At 39.0% G+C, this 17,482-nt stretch overlaps 1 pseudogene; it reads left to right on the top strand.

The window, feature by feature from the left end:
• Positions 1-16,757, top strand: part of LOC140932422 (helicase POLQ-like) — a 30,667-nt pseudogene extending 13,910 nt beyond the window's left edge.
• The last annotated feature ends 725 nt before the right edge of the window (positions 16,758-17,482 follow it).

Raw genomic sequence — 17,482 nt, 5'->3', positions numbered from 1 at the left:
CTTCTGAACGCCTGGAACAGGCTAGACTTTAAAGAACCTCTCTCTCCACTAAATCAAAGTATTTTTTTGAAGGGCTTATAGCGTTGGTCGGAGGTGGCGGGGGGGAGGGAAAGAAAAAATATTTTTCTCGCTTCCTCTCAAATCGTCAACGAAAGTAGATTTGACACTCATTCAAAATGTCCCCCCGGAACTGATAGCACTGGATCTCGACGATCTTACGGAAAAATAAGGGACTGTAAATAGTCAATGTTGTCCTTGTTTTAACCTTTTAGGGTCGCTTATTTAAACGAAGTTTAACTTAGACCTCTGTTTAAGACAATCTGTGGACCACTAGATCTGCTTGTGAATACATGGGTTATTCAAAGTAGAAACTTGGACAGAAACGGTAAATGAACAGATGTTTCCCTATGACAGTACGCTCCTTGTATACTGTTAGGATCAGGGGCAAGCAGGGGGCATGGGAGATGAATAAAAAAGGAAAGAAAGAAGGCAAACGACATAATCAGTAAGAAAACTTGTGAAATAGTCTTGTGTTTTACTTTTTGTAGTAATAATGATAATTCCATTCTTTACAATGAGGGCCCAGTTGTTCGAAGGCCGATTAGAGCTTAACCCGGCTTTCTTTTTCTTGTGTTCAAAATCATTTTCTCGAATAATTTTAGACCTCTGTTATTTTTAGAGCTTCCAGTCGTCAACTTGTAGGCAAAAACAATTAAAGCTGAAATGCTTTTTAAGCTTTCAAATCTGAATTCAAATCTTGCACTAACCCTGTGTTATCTTAACCCAGCTTTGAACAACTCCGCCCTGTAGGAAAAATATAGCACTAATGCTAGTGGGGTCGAGCAAATGCGTGAAACAAATACTCTAATTAAAAAATAACAGGGTTAAGAATTCCAGCTGACCGGAGCATGGCTCAGGAACTACCGTGAACAAATACAGCTAGCTGTCACGGCGGGACTAGTCTCCTAGTCAAATAATAGATAAATAATTATTTCCGACATCATGGAACTTTGTAGCTGCATGTTTCTACATTTTCAGGGAAATGTGCCAAGTACAAGCGAAAGAGAGGCATGACCTAATGAAAGCTCTTTACAATGAAGCGAGCGGCCTTTGTCCTGTTTTAAAACAGACTATTCCCTTTGGCGTAGCATACCATCACAGTGGACTGACCATGGATGAACGTAAACTCATTGAAGACGGTTACAGTCAGGGTGTGCTGTCTCTTCTCACGTGTACTTCTACGCTGGCAGCTGGGGTTAATTTACCAGCGAAGAGGTTTGATTTCGAAGTTTTGATCAAGTTTTTGTGTCGGTCCGTGGTTACAATACCCTGCTAGCAGAGTCGCTTCGATCTTTCCTAGATGAGTCGAACAGAAGATCGAAGGAGACTCTGTTCGGAGAGTATTGTTACAATCCTAAATCATTGGAATGAAACCTGCTAATAAAATGTAGTATTTCCCTGTGGTACTGATTGTTATGCTGTACAAGGTGTCGATTGTAACTTCTGTTTGGGGAGTGAAATCCTTAAGGATGACCATTCAAATGAAAGGCTTCTGTACAAGGTTGTTTTAACTTTTGAGTCTGTGGATGAAGTCTTGAAGTGTGACCACTTAAATGCAAGTTACTGAGCAGTATTTCCTGTGGTACTTCTACTATGCTGTACAAGGTGGTACTGATTCTATAAAAGAAAGCCTTAATTGTGACCATTCAATCGAAAGATGTTGCATAGTAATTTTTTTTTTCATTCTGTTTACTCTGCTGTGCGTTTTGTTTGTAGCTTTGAACACCGTAGGTGAAATCAGAAAATGCGCTGGCCCAAATGAACTTCGTATGGTGCCGTTGTCACATACTGAAAAACCATAATTCTCATAACTGTTTGTTATTTTCAGGGTTATCGTCCGTGCTCCTTATGTTGGAAGTGCGTTGCTGAGTCAAAGTCAATACAAACAGATGATTGGACGAGCGGGGCGAGCTGGGATTGACACGTCAGGAGAAAGCATTCTTATCATCAAAGATGCTGACAAACCCAAGGTGAGTGAATAAATGAATGAATGAATGAAGCTTTATTTGATCTCGGGTTTGATGAGGTTGATTAGACCTCTAGCAAAAATGCAAGAGTTGAGAGGCTTTGCCCCCTTTGTAATAGATCCGAAATTGGTGATGAATTCCACTATTTGTTGAAATGTACTCACTCATCACTTTCTCATATAAGGGCTATCTTCTTGGAGAGCCCATACTCGATAAACAGTAATTTTACGAATATGTCTTGCAAGGCACTATTTTTATATATCATGTCTATGTGTGATGAAAACATAATAAATCTTAGTGCCTCTTATATTGAAAATATTCTAAATTGTTATATATCCGAACTCTAATTTAACTTTCTTACCATACGAGTAGCGTAGAAGCTGTACATAGCCAAGTACTTTTTCTTTTTATGTTAATATTCAATCTATAGTTGTGGTTCCTTTCTTTCTTACTTAACTTTTATTTTACTTTGTGTCATTTGTAATTATATTGATTGTTTTGGTACTGTGAAGATTTCAGTACCAAAACAATCAACATAATTGTCGAAAGTCAATATAGTTGCTAATAAGCCGAGAAAAAATAATAATAATAGAGAAAGAAAGGGAAATCCAAAAACTTGTTTACAGTATAAAGCCTTAAATTACGTGATATATCTATTTACAATAAAAAGCCTAATTACATAATAGAATATGGATATTATTGAGAATTAGCCAGAACTTTGGCTGGCGGACTGCTTCTTTAAAAGCTGACAATGTACTTAGGTAAACTTAACCCGGTGTCCAGTCGGTAAACATTAGGAAGCTTTGGCAGCAACGGCGACGGAAACGAGAACGTAACTATTTTCAAGGTCAATTGCATTCTTACTAAGATAATCACTGACAAAAAAATCACTAAAAAGGGGGAAAATTAAATAGCGTTCACAATGTGTTAATGACGAATATTTGTATAATAGTTGAATAATAGTTGTAAATAATAATAGTTCTAAATAATATCAGTTGTAAATAATATTTTAAGAGGAGGCCTCCAATCACCTAAGGGTGGTTTTAGTTAATAGTTGCCTCAATAGTTGTAAATAATATTTTAAGAGGAGGCCTCCAATCACCTAAGGGTGGTTTTACGGAGATTCCTCTAAAATGAAGGTCAAAACCTCAAAATACATTAAATAACATACAGCTAAAAACTGAGACTACAACTAAGGTTTAACACTATAACTAAGATTAAACATACTAACTACGGTTCAACTGATTTAATAAAAACTGTTTTAGTTTGTGTTTAATAATCGTTTTTGGCATCAAAAGCTAGAACGAAGATTAAAATACTTACTTCGGTTAAAAATGGTGTGATGAAAACTGTTTGATATTAAGCAAAGCAACAACTCTGCATGTTCTTTTCATTTGATTCGCCCTGTGCGTGATGAGGAAGTGAAATTCTGTAATGTGACATCTCATAGGGGACGCAGATGTACGAAAATGAAATTTTGCTCCTCTTTCTGAACTTGTATGCGTCCGTAATAACTTGATTCCAAGAGAATTCACTTGATATTTGATATACATGTATCACGCGAGTTGGATATCGCTGGATATTGCGGGCCTCGTTCTCTGTTTGCAAAAAGAACTCATAATATTTAGTTATATTGACCTCATGCGTGATCAATAACACACACGTGTATATCTTGACTAGTCACTCGTGGTAAGTGACGCATGTATATTTTAGCTAACATCAGCGCTGCTCCGTTGGTAAATAAAAGTGCTGAATACGCAAATCGTTGACAGGTTGATGCACAGCTCGTGATGAGAACAAAAGAGATCGAAACAGTTAGGATGTACAACCCAAACCTGCACATTAAAGAGCACAATGGTATTTTCGGGCTGGCCTCAAAGAAAAAATGACTACTTCTACTGACGCTAATCTATCTGCGACATACCGCACAGTAATTTTTTGACGAATTATATGGCAAATGTTAGCAAACTATTTTCTTGTCCTCTCAAAAGGTTGTACTGAAAAAAAAAAGGGTTATAGATAATGTTCTTCTGCAAGAAGCTTTCCATTGTTCATTCGATGCTTCCAAAGTCACTTTATACAAGTTCCGCTGGCTTTTATTCCACTGTTACTGTAAACGCTCGTGGTCTTTTTAGGAGTCTGTAAAAGCAGCCAGCTGGATGAAAAATATCTCTAGATGTTGTTGCAACTTGGTCCGCTGCTGATCCTCCGAACACTTCTAGAACTTGAAGGTTCCTTCGTCATTCCCGGTGCTTCGTTCGCCTCCGTCTTTCTTTTTGTCCCGTGCAAAAACAAGACAATTACAGTGAAATAAGTTTTAGAAATAGCCTCAACATGGCCGTTTCTACTTTATAACTATATTTATTGTATAGTTTAATCAGCAGATTATATTCGTCGGCTCATTGATGTCGCTAAAATGATGATTTTATAGGGTAACACAATAACTGGTAATCCAGCCGTACTTCTTGGTTAACAAATAAGGACAGTAACAAATAATTAAGATAAGCTTAACTGGTAAGAATTCCAACTCATGACCGGAGGCAACCCATTTGGCTATTTACAAGCGTGGCTAAGGATTTGAACTTGTTACTACTTAGAACAAATTCACCTAGCGATCAGGGCTGGACTTGAACTCCGGGCCTTGGATTGCAAGTTCAACGCTCTAACCGCTCAAAAACGCTACCTCCTACGTGGTCAACATAGGCGCGGCGGGCAAACTGCAAACTTTTTTATGCTTCTAGATTACTGATACGTTTTAGAAATAGTCTCAAGTCCAAGCGTACGCAACGACACCCCAAATTGTCTGGTCTAAAGATGTGGAGCTTCTTTAGATGGTGTTTGTGGTTGTGTTAAAAGGGTCGGAAATTATTTGCACCCACATTTATGTTGTAGAGCTCTAGGGGAACTGGATCTGTAACAATGTCTAAGCTCAATGTAGCTAGCAAATTATGTAAAAATTTCCTAGGAACTGAAACTCTTCACATTTTTTAAAATGACATTTTGCCACTTGCTTTCTGACCTATAGCGTAGTAAACCACGGCATTTCTGAAGTTTGGTTATGTGGAAGAAATGTAAAATGGCGCTTACTCTTCAGTTAAAAACAAACTGTCTAACCATTTTCAAACAAAACAAAGCAAAGCGAACCAAGCAAACAATGGTATCAACAACAACAACAACAACAACAACAACAACAACAACAATAAAACAGCCAACATTCACCAAGTGTCTTAAAAAATCTAGCGTACCAAATGCATGTCATTCTTCTTGTTCAACGGGCTGTCTTCTTCTTCTTCTTCCTCTTCTGGGTATTCCTTCCCTCCGAGACTGTTCATCGCCGCCTTGACGGTTTCCATTAAACCTTGACCTCGTTAAGTTCCTGCTTCTCTCTATCACATACAGAAAGAGAATTTGAAGAACACAGACTACAAAAGTAAACACAACTATCAAGATACATGTGTCCATGATGGACTGCATTTTGCTCCAAAAAGCGCGAGTTTTGCACTGGGAACTCGTAAATTTGCAACTGGTTGCGGGGCTCGTTTGTTCCTCTTATCAACCCAAGCCGGGGTCAATTTTTAATAGTTTGGTGGGGTAAGGAAAGGCTTATGAAAAAGGAAATGCTTTTCATTTTCAAATCATGAAATCATGAAAAAGAAATTCCATTGAATAACATCTTCAAGCCTCGGGGCGCTAGTTCTTTCCCTAAATACCTGTACGAGTATGCGTCGCCGAATGAGCTCGTTAGTTTATTACTCACGATCTAGAACGGGTCTAACTTTCCTTATATTCAGCACGGTTCCTAGAACGGTGTAGTGTGCTGTAGAACGAGGTATTGAAAATTTGCCTGTTTCTAGGACGAGGTATCTTTCATCGAGGATCCAAAATTGGAGACCTGAGCAACATCTACCCACCCAGAACCTACTCGAGTTAACGCCCCCGGGCCTCAAGTCAACTCCCGATAAACCGTGTGTAGCTTTTGGTCTCCTCATTTGACGGACCTTTGTAAGATTATCTTTTGAGGGATTACTTCTAGTACTACTTGGAGTATGGTAACATTTCCTCATGTTATCACGTTCACGGTTTGTATACTTGTTTATCGACCCTATGTGTTCCGATTCCAGGTCACGTGACACAGTACAGGTTTCTTTCAATTTTCACGCTATTCGAATGTGCATGAACGCATAACCTCCCAAACGACAAGGGAAATAGTTACTCTAAATAAACAACAGTTTCTCTCAGATTTTATCCGAAAACGAATATTTTGTACTTCAGATTGGCCATCCGCCCACACCCCGAATCCGATAATAAAGGCCGCCGAAAACACAACATTTCGAGTGGACACGTTACATTATCCTGTCTCGCTGTTTCCACCTGGCTCCTCTTTTAGGCCTAATAGCACGTCTTATTTAAGTCAATTTTGCTTGTATAAAGTTAAATGTTCAAGCGCATGCTTCAATTAACTCAGAAGACTACTTAGCACAATCAGCATGGTTAATTTCAGGGGAATCTAACGACTTTCCGGACAGATAAATAGTTCTCATAGGGCAGCTACATATTAACCAAACAGGCTTCTAAAGCATAGAGAAAGCTAATTGAGACACTTGTGACGTATTTGGAAACATTTTGTCGTTGTGTGCCCCTGTAATTTCTCTGCTGATCTCGAAAATCGGAGCAGTTAACAAGACAGCAAGTACGACCTTGGAGGTTTTGGTTAAGACTAGGACGAAAAAGTGCTCGGTGGGACTGGTTGGACAACTTTGTCTACTAGCAGTTTTTATGAGATGAGGAGAGGAAGTAGTTCGAATGATTCAAAGCTATTGGGGATAAACTGTAAAAACATCCGTTTTCGAACGGAAACGGATACATATGTGGCCGAACGAAAACGATTCAACAACACTAACTGTTACGAGAGTTTTTCTAAAATGGAGAAAAAAAAATCCTTGTCAAATAGAGTGGATTTGAGTAGTTGAGGCTTCACGTTTTTTTAGGAGTGGACGAATGCATAATCATAAAATGATAGATGAATTAAAGTGTCGCTTTAGAACGTTGTATGACCCAGACAGGAAAACAAACAAACGAAAGTAAAATGTTGTTCTTGAGACAGGACAGCTTGAACTAAAATCTGGTAAGTTGAAGGCAGCCTGAACTTTTGCTTCCTGTACACAAATTCAAACTTTTTCAATTAAATCAGGTCAAATGTTGTTTTGAAAACCCTAAAACTCGCTACAATTTCCACTTGATGCCGTGTGACCTAAATGTGCTCGTGGGAAATAATTTCTTGTTTTATTGTAGTGTTGCAAAACTAAAGCCCTCGGAGGGTTCCGGTTAGGCAACGCATTAGTTTTAAGATTCTACTATTTGTTTTAAGGCCATCCATGGATTCGCGCCAACGTATTTAAGAGAACTTGTGTCAATTAAAAGATCAGGCAGATCAGGAAATTATAATTTAAGATCCTCGTCGGATGCTTTGTTGCTTGCTACGCCAACTTACAGAAGTAGGGTAACATTAGGAGAGAGATCATTCCAGGTCGCAGCTCCGGCACTTTAGAATGTAATACCGCGTGAGATTCGTTCTGTTACAGATCTAGGGATTTTCAAGTGCCATCCGAAAACGCACCTCTTTAGGGAAGCTTTTTATTAATTTTTATCACGATAATTACTAGTATCTTAACATATGTTGTATATTTTAATTTTATCACAGTATATTTTAAATAATTATTAGTTAGATACCCTGTATTAAATTATTATAGATAGAAATCATGTATTACGCGCTTGATCATTTCATGGAAAGGGCGCAATATGAGAATTAAATTATTATTATTATTATTGCAATTCAACGGTATAGTGTCAGCTAAATAAAGGGTGTCCGCCTTAACAGGTTTCCTGAGAAGAACTTTTGGCGTCGAAAGTTATTTGTTACTGAAACGAAGCCGATACTCCTGTATAGCCTGCAAGAGTTAACACTTTCCGCAACGTTTTTTACCCAACGATAAAGCGACGCCAGCGATCCCGAAATGAGCGTAATCGATTTTACTCTCAGCAGATCTAAGGAAGGAGGAATAAGGGAGCGCTGGGTGGTAAAAGGAGACCCTCCAGGCCTGGAGACCCTCATAGTCGACCTGAGCAAGACAGCCAACGGTACCTCCGCTACTGATATATTCTCCATTTCATGTTGTTCAGTCTACTTTAAGATGCGCCAGTTTCCGTGATTCTTAGAACTTAAAAACTCGGGTTTGCCTTGGGCATACTAGAAACTGCCGCTTCCGCTTAATAGAAGTGTCAAGTCGATGCGATACGATTAATGTTGTACAGTAAATACGATAGAGTTCAAACGCGTGCGGGGGGTGGATGGGTGATAAGGGGGGGGGGGGGGGGAGGATGAGGGCTGTTCACTCGATTTAACCTTATTTTGCATCCGTAAACCTTTTAAGGGTTAAGTGATAAACACACTTGTTTGTTAATTGAAAGAGGATTGCTGAAATGTGTCGGTTTTTTTTGTGACTGTTGAGAGATGTAAAACATGTTTCTTTAGCTTCTAAACTGCAAGTCTAGGTGTAGACTCTGCCAGGCTCTCGGATAGTAATAAAACAAGCCAAGCGATCTGGGAAGGGGGAGATGGCGGGAAAAAAAGGAGACCCTCTCTCTCCCCCAGCTCCCGCGCGTTTTTCTTATCCCTTTTTTACTGCACGTGCCGACTGCACTACCATCTTGTTGTAAAGCTTCTCATTTCATATTATCCACAACAACATACAGTTTCCGTTTCCTTTCGACTTATCCTTTCGTTCCCTGAGAATAGTTAGTATGCCCAGCGTGATTAAATAAAACCCGAATGGTTCAGGGTGAATGAATGGTGTTGTTTTTTGATATATATATTTTTATATGAAATATCACTTCATCAGCTATCTATGCCTATAGTATGAATCAGTTTAATATGAAATCTTGTAAAGATGGCTCCTACCTTTGAGACTGTAAAAAATCCTATGATGTGACCATTCAAATGAAACCTGTTGGGCAGCACTTTCACATGGTGCTCTTTGTTTTAACCATTTTTACTAAATGAAATTTGGAAATGTTTTGTAATTTTTTTTAGCCACTCACGTCTAAGAGTGAATTAGAAAAGGTTAACACTCGGAACAACCGCGGCGCCGGTTTACACAAGTGCTACGCGGCTTTGCAAATCCCTATGCTTGTCAACTTGCGGTTATCGGGACCCTCAGTGAATGTAAGCTGAGCTTGCAGACTAGCATTTCCGCCGCAATCAGAGTATTAAACACAGGTCACCAAACATTAGGTGACTTAAAATTACAAATTCAGTCGTACTGAAGCAAAATTTGAGAACACCATTGCAAGCTCAGCATGCATTACTACATGATTACACGCTATAAGCTGCGTGCAATGAAACTTGAGGGTGTTTTTAGCGGAAAGGAAGTTCTAAAGCGACAGATAAGCTAATCTAACGGAGTATGAAAACTGTAATAGAAAAGCGCCCATTATGTTTCAGTCGCGTCCGACTTTTGACACCTCGACCAAAGGTCGGACTCGTTTCAATCACTGACAACAGGAAACTGATAGATAGATAGATAGATAGATAGATAGATAGATAGATAGATAGATAGATAGATAAAACCTTTATTTGAACGTAAAATTATTTCGCCCAGATAAGGCGAATTGGGGACACTAAATAAACTATACTATTGAAATGCTAAAAACGAAACAAAGCGAGCAGACTTGCCCACAAGTCGAGTTTTCTGAGCGACGAAGTCGGGAAAACGGCCGATGACCAAGTGGTAAAATGGACTTCCTGAAAGTCTAGAAACTGAACCTGTTTGGATCTCTCTCTTGTGAACGTGCAGCCGCGTTTGTTTGATCTAGCCGCAGTTTTTTGCATGGTAACAAGAGGCTCGCCTATGCCTTCGCCTTCCTCGTCAAAGGAAGTGTTCTAGAAGACAAGGGAATTATTCAGGGACTCAACACCTTATTTGTTTGTTTTTAATTTTTTCTGTTTTTTTTTTCTTTTTTTTTCTGTCATGCAGACTCGATTTCCTCCGTTTTCTCGATTTCTCGTCTTCCCTTGACTGGTAATCGAGCCTACTGAAAGTGGTGCGAGAACTTACTGTGTATGAACCCAGCTATTTTTATAGGTTGGATCTGATTTGGATATGTGTCGTATCCTTGTAGAAGAGTAGTCATGCACCAGTTTTGGAACTCACAGGTTTATTCCGTACACTGTAAACTGCTTACTGTACACTCCTGAACACTGTAGACTCCGAGAATCCAAAACACCTGGTAACTTATTCTGCTCTATCTTGATGGTTTTAGTTTATAAACCTAGTAAAAACTAACGAAATAAAGTTCAGACGTTTCAGCGACACCATGACGCCAATATCATTAGTTTTTGCATGTATATACTTACAAAATAATGTCCTTCCGAGTTTATTTACACTTCGTCGCGCTATTTAAGCGCCTTTAAGCCCCAGTATTCTCATATAAATTCTCCATACTGATCTCCATACATTTCTTAAAAGAATTAGTTGAGAGAGTTTGATAACAGATCAAAGCATTTTCTCTTTAGTGATCATTTTATTAACTCTCATAACCATTCATCTTTGCAACATATGGATATTGTTAGGAGAAAATTGATGTTGGTCACCCTTGAGACTTAAAGGGTTAACATGTCCACGCTGTAACGCTTTAACTTTGGGCGGAATGCAAAAAACGCTCATTCAAAACTTTTCAAAAATAAAAGAGGTCATTATCGATGCAAGGGCTAGCACATTCCCTCCTGAGGAGATCTTGTGTATGAAAACAAGAAGTAAGAATCCCCTCATGATGATGAATGGTCATTTACGAGTATAACTACCAATACTGACCTCGAACGAGGTTTTCATTTTCTTATATTTGTTACAGATTAGTCACCTGTTCTCAGGTCCTTTGGAGAGCTGTCGCAGCAGCTTGCTGCATGAAAATGGCAAAGGGTTACGGGTGTTGCTTCTTACTCTTGTTGGATTAAAGGTAGGCCTAATGCTCGTCAGTCAAGGATTTGAAATGTTATGTGAATATGGCTGGCTGCCCATTCTTCAGGTGTGGGGAAAATAGGCGAAGCCGGAAAAATGTGCGGAAAGTCGTCGGCAAGGAAAGTCAGTGCGCCGTGTGCCTCATAACTCCACGTACACACTCTAAAACAATGCGAACATCCAAGGCCTACTGAATTCACGAGTTAATGAATATGGAAGGGTAGGAAATAGGTTCTGCGATTCACGTATTTCTAGTTTTAATTATTAAACGTTTAAACCTGTGAAAGGGACAACCAAAAGAAACTGTAATAGAACAGGTGATCAATTACCGGAACTGAGAGCTTAAGAGCTGTAGTAATTGAAATTTCTTTGTATATATTTCCTTTCTCACTACCCTAAGCCTTGATATCTGTGTTGATAAAAATATTAGCTTTCCGTCTTTCGTTTCTTAAACAGCTTTGCTCGACGGTTGATGAACTTCAGCAGTTCATGCAGAACACTCTGCTGTTTGTACAGTCACCTGCGCAGTCAGTTGACATAGAAAAAGAGCTTGAAACATCACTTGAGTCACTACAACAACTCGGACATGTCATAATAACTAACACAGCACAGAGCAGGAATATAGAAGTCACCCATCTGGGACAGGCCACATTTAAAGGTGCGTTTCTTAGCGGCAAATACTTGCGGACGTGTCCTAGTACAGAAATGTACCTTAAACTTCCGCTGATAAGCGCTGGGATTATACAACTTCGTAAGTGGTATGGAGGAGGGGGGGGGGGGGGGGGGGGTGGCTTATATCCGGGGGTTTTATAACCGGACTAAAAATGCGTTTCAAAACAAGCTATAAAGCAGTGCTGATCAAAATACCTTGTAAATTAAGTCATTTTTTTAAGGTTCAAAACGTCGTAAAAAATTGAATTCATGTTGTTTTAAGCAGCTATATCACGATCTTTCGGTTTTACATCAAAATCCTAATAACATATTGGAAAGCCTGAAATAACTCTATTACTGTACCTTAACTTTAAGTGTGTGTCTTTTGCCATCAATAACCAGGATGGAAATGGATTGCAAACCGTGGAACAATTTGGGCCAGCAATTGCAAGTTAAACCATTGTGTTGTAAAAAAAAAAAAAACCAAAAAGCGATCATGCCATTTTTTCTTTCGATAAAATGATTTGATATCTTTTTTTTGGAGTTCCTAATTTAAGAAGAGATGACTGAGTTATAATTTTAGCTCCGTTTTCAACAAAAAATGTGGAACTCGCCTTGACATGGGTCCTTCAACTTTAGCGGGCAGTCTCAGGGATATAAAAAAATAATTTAAGCAACCACTGCTCCTTTGACACCGTTAGTTGCACTTATGTGTGTGGCAACATTGCCTTTACAGGGTGCATCGATGTGGAGAGCAGTCCTGTGATCTATCGCGAGGTAACAAGAGCACTGGAGAACTTGGTACTAACCAATGAACTGCATCTGCTTTATCTTGTGACGCCGCTGGACATCAGGGATTCAGTTGAGCCCCAATGGATGACTTATTTTAAACAGGTACGGATCAGACAGAAATACGCAAAGAAATCAGCCGGAATGTGAAAATTACGCGTCGTGTAAAAAGGAATCCTTTAAACTTAATTTAAAAACCAGAATGTAGATGTTCCAACCAATGATTTGCTTGCGCCCTCATTGAACAATGAGGTCAATGACGTCATCCTCTGTCTCTACCAATATTTGAAAGAGGAAACAAATTATCGCCTAGCCTGAATTTCAACCGATTACTTCGAGTCGTTATTACTCCCTCGAGGAGAAAACGACTCGAAGCAATCGGATGATATTTAGGCTAATTGTCACCGGAAGTTTTTTTTTTGTTAAAAAAACTTTGACTTTAGTGGGAACGAGTTTGTCTCAATGGGATGGTGGAATTTACGGTTAACGGTAAACATTTTGGCTTTTTACGGTCAACAGTCACTATTTCTTCCCGTTATATTAACAGACACCTGAACAAAATCAGATGGTTTTAAAATATTAAAATTGGGTTCCATATTAGTTGAAAAACCTTTGTAAGGACGGTAGTATAGGTCTCGAAGGATTTTTTTGAGTGGAAAAAGAGGCAGAAATAGGGTCCATCGAACACGTGCCTACTTTTGTATCTTTGTAATGTCTTTTGTGATCATGATTGTCTCGTTCACGTCTTATATGATTTCATTACAGGTGTTGTCTTTGGGTGATTCAGAACAGCGAGTGGCTCAATTGGTTGGAGCCACAGAAAGCTTATTATCGAGAAGAGCTACAGGTCAACGGGTCAAGAAGGTACAAGACTAGTATTGCTCTTTTCTTTTCGAAATTTTGCTTTCTTCTTTAGCCCCTCTAACTTGCCTAATCGTGTAGCATTCTTCACAGACGTTTTTTGGGCGTGTCAAGCAATCGATGGAAAAGGATTTTGTGACGAGTCAAAAGAGAGTTTATCAAGGCGCTTGAATCTTATGTTGGTCTTTGTCATACAATCTTTTAACTTTGTCATGCTTTCTGTTTTAGTATTTTCTCTTGTCATTTAGGGAGATGGGTAGCTGGCAGGGGGTTACCAAGGGAACAAAATAACTGCCTTGGGGGCACTTAAGTAAAGAAACCAGTTATCGTGAGGTCATCGCTAAAATCCTGTCTTGCCGCTCTTTGTAGGACGACAATGAAGAAGCTTCCGTCAAGAGGTTCTACTTAACTCTCATCCTGTACAAACTGATGAAAGAGAACACCATCTGGGACGTTGCTAGTTTGTTTAACGTGACACGAGGATTTGTGCAGAATCTTTTAACTTCAGCCTCATCATTTGCTTCATGCATGGTGCATTTCACTCAGGTACGTCTAACCAGTATTAGTAGGATTAATCGCCCATTACGAGAATAAACCACAAACACCGGTATTTCAGTAAACTGACTAAATAATGGCCTCGTCTTGCAAACTTGCGAAAAAAGAAATAATTCAAGTCCAGCGTCACAAATTCGGTGTCTTGAATTTCGATAGTTTGAGCCCAATTCCTCCTACTTCACCTTTCAGTAAACGAACTAAAATGGCAACTTCGCATGCTAAATGATCCTGTATGTTTAACAAAACATTAAGGCCGATGCGAACTCTACATCTACTGGACTCTTTATGCGGAATTATCGTTTTCCAAAGATTGAGAAATGGTATATCTTTGATTTTGCAAACAGAAAGTGGTGAAAGTTTGGTTAGTGGAAAATGCGAATAGAACGTTATATTTCCAGCTCTTTAGTGGGAGACTTTGTTTTTACAGTTACCGACGGGCTGAAAATTCCACGAATGCGAGTTTTAATTGAGTTTCCTAAAGCCATAACAGGTTATCACACTGCCCCGGCGGTCAGAGGTATAGGAGATTCAAACAGCCAATCAGAACTCAAAGTAAAACACATGATCCGTGTTAAGCGCGGGAAAACGCGGGCGACTAAGTGATGTTTGGATTTGTTTTCAATTCTGATTGGCTGAGAAAGTGGCGGGAGATTTTAAGCTAATCACAAACTGCATTAGTATACAAAACTAAACGAAATACTCACTCACGGATAGTCCTTTTGTCTCCAAAGATACAAGACTTCGTACATTCCTTATCTGTATGATTCGGACAAATCCGTAATTCGAACAGTTGGGTCTGTCCGTTTGGTTTCCATATTAATGAGGTTCAACCGTTTTTGAAAACTGTTCTACAATGATTAATGAGAACTGTATGGTGTATGACCTTGTGATGTCACTCTACAGGAGCTGCAGGAGTTTTGGGGAGTGAATTTACTACTTGAGGCCATGGTTAAGAAGTTATCCTACACTGCTACCTTGGAGCTTGTTCCTCTTATGGAGGTCCCTGGTGTCAAGCAGGTCAATAGAGATTTATTTCTTTCGCTTCCGAATAAAGGCCCTTTCCGTGAACTGTTTTTTTTTTTTTCTGGGAGGGGGACAAGGGGGGTGGGTAAGGGGACTAGTAAAGCCGTATAGAAATGCATCTGCTTCTTTAGGTTCGACCAACAGGGGTCGTGACGGGTCAAGTTTGTCCAACAGTGGTGAAATCTGCAATCAAGTGTCCTGAATTAGTTCTTAGTTGCCCTAACCTTAGAAGAACTCGATGCTGATTTTGACTGTTTAGTACTTTTTTGCATTGAAGAGTACTTGTGTTCATGTCTTTTGACGTATAACGTAACATAAAACCTGCTTTTGCTACCACCAGACAATTTAAAGGGCTTATATCCAAGTCTCTCAGTTTTTTCAAGGCTGTTACATTTTGCATTATTACATTTCGGTTTTTAAAAAGCTATTTTCATTTTTCGTCAAACTAGTTTCATTTCGCGTTAAAACGTTGTTACGTTGTGGGTCAAAAGTTGTTACATTTCGAGTTAATGTTACATTTTGCACCAAAAGTTGTTACATCTTGTGTTATTGTAAAAGATTTGAACCCAGGAGTCATTTCATAAGTAGGTTGAGTATGATCATCCGGGTGAACGTAGTCCTTAATAGGACTGTTGTTGCTGACAGTGACTGATGTTTCGACAACCTGTGCGGTAGTCATCTTCAGAGTCAAAGTGAGTTGTATCACGTCAGTTGATGGTATTAAACTCTGGTTATTGACCTGATTGGTTAATTAAGTCGCGACGTTATTGGTCGTCTGTCAGTTTAGCAGTGATGTTATTAGCTATGAAGGCTCGTAATGTCATTGGTGCGTTTCGATCCGTCTATTGTCACAGATAAACTGTCGTTTATTGTTAGTCAAATTTTCAGTTGTCCAGTCGTTCTGTCGTAGTTACTCTTGTGTTATTGTTGCATTTTACGTCAATTGTACTTTCTGTGGTGTACCACTACCTGATTGGTCAGTGGTGATGATTATATTTCTTTGTTCTCTGCAGGCTCGTGCACGCCAGTTATTCAAAGTAGGCTATAAAAGCCTTACCAGTCTGGCCTGGGCCGATATTAATTCCCTTATGACTGATATTGAGCACCTGTCAAGACGACAAGCCAATCAGATCGTGTCAGCTGCTAAGGTAAAACCGGTAAAACTGATTAAACTGGATGGATCTCTTGTTGCTGTTCGTGGGGTTGGGGTGTTGAGCGTACACACCTACGCACACTTTCTGTATTGCTTTTCAGAAAAATTTACAAGTTTTGCACACCCGCAAATAGCAATGGTTAATCTAAAGCGGGACATGCTTACGGAGCTAATTACAAGAGAGAAAGAAGAAAAAACAAGTACAAAGAGACATGTTGCAGGATTTTTTGGCATAATTTCAGGAGAATCTATATGAGGCTAAGGTTAACTTAAGTTTGCTTGATTTTTCACTCAAACAAGTGTGAGCCAGTTGTCCGTTAGCCTGCGTGGCAAGCGCCGGTTAATGTTTTTTGGTTACGTTTTATATACGCAAAATTTCGTCCTTCACCCTGACAAATTTAACAAAACCGGCGCCTGTTACGCAGGCTAGTTGTCCGTTTGACGACAAAACACAAACAACAGCGAAAGGGCAGGAAGAAAATGATAATGTGAAAATAATCTTTAAGTTGCCAGATTTCAAAAGCTAGAGGTGACTGACCTCGCTAATAAGAGAAAGTTTAGAACCGGGAAATGGCAGTAAAATGGTATTTATTTTGTTTTTAGATGCTCTTAGAAGAGAAAGCGGACGCTTTGCGGGAAGAAGCAGAAGAGATGACAACTGTTCCAGAGAAACCGAACACATAGGACAAGTGATTTTCATGCCTTTAACTGAAGAAGTGAAAAGAAAAGAAAATAGTAATTATATGTTTATTGCAGAAAATGATAATTATAAGTATATCAGGGTTTTAGAGCACAGAATCGCCTCTGATACGAACGGCTCTACATGTGTCGAATTGCTGAAAGAAAATGAATACTTATCAAAGTTATTGTTTACTCAATTCACATAAAATTAACGCACATAAGATAAAATATTTTTCGAATTTGGCTTTGTAATATGTATGAAACTATTATATGCTCTATTTATTTTTTCATATAAGACGCGGAATTATGTTTTTGTCAGGACAGGTGAAAGCTTTCACACCAACTTAGAATGTTTAGATTGAACAAAGGGTAAATCAGTGAGTGGATTTTAATACATAGTTATAATTCTGAGCTTGAATTCGTAGTGACATGGAGTTAAGATTGAAATGACAAACGTAAGTTAACTACTTCTATGAATGAGAAGAAAGTTTATTGAAGAGTATATCGAGAACAACAAAACCTAAGCTCAGCCTGTGTTAACGGCATAAAACGATATTTACGAACCAGATTTTAAAAAATACCAAAATCACTTTGAGAATGAGAAAATTAACAATCTATAAAGAATTATTTAAAACGGGCCAAACAGGGTTTGTCAAAAGTTGTACAGTTGTAAATACCATATAGTTCCACAACTTGAACTGGGATTTAGAGTCAAGTGGAGAAGTGAT

Source organism: Porites lutea, chromosome 3 (assembly GCF_958299795.1).
Source record: "Porites lutea chromosome 3, jaPorLute2.1, whole genome shotgun sequence".
Classification (NCBI taxonomy): Eukaryota; Metazoa; Cnidaria; class Anthozoa; order Scleractinia; family Poritidae; genus Porites; species Porites lutea.
Note: the sequence above shows the minus strand (reverse complement) of the source record. Positions and strands in the feature narration are given on the sequence as shown.